The following is a 4,262-nucleotide window of genomic DNA, read 5'->3' as shown; positions in this document are numbered from 1 at the left end:
CAAGATGTTAAGATCTTAATACAAAAATTTATATCGTCTTTTGGTTGTCAAATCTGCCGAAAGATCTTTCAAAAAAGATATGCCAAATAACACCAATCAATTGCTCATGATGATAAATATAAGTTCATGGGCGATTTTGTTACAAGGGAGAATCCATTTTCGAGAAACTCCAAATGGATCTTTTCGATTTTTTTATTATATCTTTATAAAGAAAATGTACAGAAAGACAACCTTAACCAAACGGTCTTTAAGATGTTAAGATCTTAATACAAAAATTCATATCGTCTTTTCGTTATCAAGTTTAATGAAAGATTTTTAAAAAAAGACATGCCAAATAACACCAATCAATTGCTCATGATGATAAATACAAGTTCATGGGCGCTTTTGTTACAAGGGAGACTCCTTGGTTCCTTCCATGCCAAGTTGCCAACCTATTAAGTTATATTTTATTTTATGGACTTATTTACCTTTTGTAGTTAAAATGCTCTATGAAAAATTTTCAACTGCAAGAAGGAGATAGGTTAAACAATGCCAAATGTAGCCTGAACCCATAAATACAGATCTGCGAAATTCATAATTGTGGAGGATGAAGAATGACACAAGACCTCCTGTCACCCATCTCACTTCTGAACCCAACCAAGCTCTTTGAAGCTGTCTAAAAGATGCCAAAATCAGAAATGTGGTAAGAAAAAATTGTAAACAACGGACTACTTAAACAAATAAGCTTGGATATATCAACATTTAAAAGCTTGCATATTAGTAGATTGGATTGGGTTATACCATATTTGATTCAATTGTAAACAAATCAAACTTGGTTCATCTTAGGCCCCATTTGGTTCGTGGGAATAGGGTTTGGAATCAGAATCAGAATGGGTTATTCCGATTCCAACTGTTTGGTTGGGAAGAATCGGAATTTTATTCTCATTCTTGCTGAAGTGGCATTCTCCCATTTGAGGGAATGATCATTCCCTACCTTTCCCTTGGGAATGAAATTCTATTCCTACTGATTTTAATTTTTATTCTCATTCCTATCTGAACCAAACAGACTATGGGAATGGATCATTCCAATTCCGATTAAAGAAGATTTTGATTCCAATTCTAATTTCAATTCCAACTACAAACCAAACAGACCCTTAATAAAATTGAATTGAAAATGAATACCATTTAAAGCTATAGTCTTAATCAGTTAAAAAAGCTTAAAGAAAGAACAAATTGTGTAGGCTGAGTTTTGGAAGGAATACAAATATAAGATGAAAGTTAGAAAAAGGCATTATGATTACACGCATTGTTTTCCCATCTATAATTTAGATGTGTGACTTTACAGTGGCTACAACAAAGATAACAGCATAAGGATTCTTGGGGATTGGAAAACGTCTAACATCCGTGAGTGACAACATAGATCACATCCTTTCTCTCACTTCCTCAAGTGTTAGTGCAACTTCGTATGCTGCTCCATCTTCTCTCAGTGCCACCCATGCAGTAGCATGCTTTAGTATTCCTTTACAGAATGCTACAACAGCAGAGTGGGGAGAGAAAAATGGGAGTGTAGCAACAGGTGTTTAGTACAGTGATCCAACCATTTGCGGCATGTACAGCGAGCAATTCAAGAAAAAAGCATAATTGACCAAAAATTTCAACAACTAATAGCACCTTAAATTTCCTATACACTTTGAAATTCTACTTATGATGGATGTTGATGAACTTGAATTTGCCAAGAAGACTCACCCATGCTAATTAGTTCACATACACCTACTTGCCAAAGCCAGTCTCATACTCTAACCAGTATAACAGACTCTGAGCTTCCTCAATGGTGACTCTCTCCAACAAAAGCAAGCCACTAACACATAGAAGCTACACACAAAGTTGCAATATAGAACATCTTTGTTCATAGAAAGGGATGAAACACTAGATTCACCTTGATTCAGAACCTATGAACTTGAATCAGCATAACTCCTGCTTTTCAGAGCATCCAGCTTATGGACGAACAACTCTCACCTCTCAAGCACCATGATTGCTATATTTTCCTTCTACACGAACAACCTCCATCCAAATGTATGCATAGATGCTATTTTTTTTTCCTTTTCTCTGTCAACTTAGGAGAGATTTGAACATTTGATTGGTTGATAAAGAAAATTAGATGACACTTGATGTAGGGTGATTTGGCCCGACCTCGTAGCACGGGGACACGTGAACATGACATGGCAAAAGCGACAACTCAGCATGACAACCCGGCCACAACCCGGCGTAACAAGCTCGTCGAGGCCCGACCTAACGACTCGGTGGGTGTGACAACCCGCCGAGTAGCAAGGCCCAGTTCGCCCCAAGCCTGAAGGCAGAGCTCCCCGAGCTCCCCTTGAGACCTGAGCTCCTCCTAAGGGGCCCCGAGCTCTCCCTTCCTAAGAAGGGAGCACCCTGGCTTTTGGCTAAGTGTCCCGAGGGAGAAACACCTCGGGGCATCACCGTTGAGATTCCTATTCAAACTTGCTTAAGGCTCACCTCCAGTATGGGCACCTCGGTGCAAGGCAAATCTGCCCTAGGTAGTTCGGTGTACGGTAGCTCGGTAGACTGTAGGGAGATTTGCCTGACATCCGTGCCTGCCTGACATCCATACCTACAGGATCCGGTGGCAGTGCTCGGATTTCTTGCCAAACGGCGTTCTGCCTACCCTCTCTGAAAAGCATGGCATGCCTGTCGAGTCCGTACCTTGCAGTGGCAGCCTGTGGCAACAGCCTGCACCTGCCACCCCTGCCCTAGCGGTTACACCTGATGTGACCGAGCTCTGGTATAAAAGGACCCCAACCCTCATGAAGCAAAGGTATTGAAGCTAGCACTTTCAGCACTCTTACTCTCTGTTTTTCCCTTGAGATTTATCCAAAGTCCTAACTTAGCCATCGGAGTGTCCCCGTTGGGAGAGCTCCCCGGGAACCCTTCACTTTCCTCTTCCTCTCAGGTGCCGTCCGTCACAGCTAAGAGCCAACTCTCAGCTAGCTAGGAGTGCCCAGATTGTGCTGCATCATTTGGCGCCGTTTGTGGGAAACGCTTCAAAAGGCCTTCCTCTAACTTCTGTGAAACTTCCCTCAAAGAATTCATCATCACCATGGCTTCCTCCAACAACTCCAGAGGAACAACTCCAGCTACCCAACCTCTCCGTGGACGGGTACCTAGTCTTAATGTGCCCCTGACGGTGGCACCCGTGACCGTTCCATTACCCTCTATCGTTGGAACAACCTTCGCTAAACCCACCATCCTCCCTCTGGTGGCCAGCCAAGGTCAGCTCGAAGACCTGATGCAGTGCATGCGAAACATGCAAGCCCAAATGAAACAGTTCTAGCAACTTCAGTTCCACCAACAGCAAGCACTGCACCAAATGTCCCAATACCAGTATCAACAGCAGTTCCCTTCACTCCCTCCTTGGCATCCAGCTGCACAGCCAACCAAGACTCACCGTCGAGGTGAACTCCCTTCCCGCCGAGGAGAAACCTCGGTATCATCCCGTGGAAGGAAGGAAAGACACCCTACCCCCGCCTCGCGGCCTGCAGTCAGGTCGGGGGCCTCCCAGCCAGTTAGGGCGGTATCTCCTCAACGCTCGCAGTTCGAACCTCCGCTTGCCGAAAACCGGTTCGAAGTGCTGGCCGACGACCTGGAACAAGCCCCCTCTGTTCGTAGCTACCGACAGCCGTCCGAGCTTTTCCCTGGGCCCATCGAGCTCAGTAATACCGAGGCTAGCAGCACCAATGCCGAGCCAGCTAAGAAGCAGTGAAGGCGTCACCGAGCTCGCCGAGCTGTCACCCGCGACCTGCCCGAGCTCAAAGGCAAGGTAGAGGTGAGTTCGGGTGAGGTAAAAGCTACACTGCTCCTTTCAGTTCCCTCCCCCCTATCACCAGAGCTCCTTGCTGTCCCCATGCCAAGGGACTTCAAGCTCCCCCCGTTGGACAAGTATGATGGGTCCTTTGATCCCAACAACCATGTGGACGCCTTTCAGTCCTAGATGCATCTGGCCAAGGCGAGCGAGTCTTGCATGTGCGTGACCTTCTCCACCACTTTCAAAGGAGTAGTCCGCACTTGGCACCGAAACCTTGCGCCAGGTTTAATAAGGAGCTGAGCGCAGTTCGTGCAGGTCTTCACCTCCCACTTTGTCACCAGTAAAAGGTGCCCAAGGACCCAAGAAAGCCTCCTCAACATAGTCCAAAGGGAAGGAGAGTCCATCTAGAACTACATCAAACGGTTTAACGATGCTTGCCTGCAGATACCCGACCTAGACC

General features: G+C 45.5%; 1 pseudogene; it reads right to left on the bottom strand.

Moving 5' to 3' along the window:
* Window positions 1-486: 486 nt before the first annotated feature.
* LOC104611268 (uncharacterized) lies at window positions 487-3,491 on the bottom strand (annotated as a pseudogene).
* Window positions 3,492-4,262: the final 771 nt, after the last annotated feature.

This window comes from Nelumbo nucifera, chromosome 4 (assembly GCF_055504915.1).
Source record: "Nelumbo nucifera cultivar China Antique chromosome 4, China Antique-T2T, whole genome shotgun sequence".
Lineage (NCBI taxonomy): Eukaryota > Viridiplantae > Streptophyta > Magnoliopsida > Proteales > Nelumbonaceae > Nelumbo > Nelumbo nucifera.
Note: the sequence above shows the minus strand (reverse complement) of the source record. Positions and strands in the feature narration are given on the sequence as shown.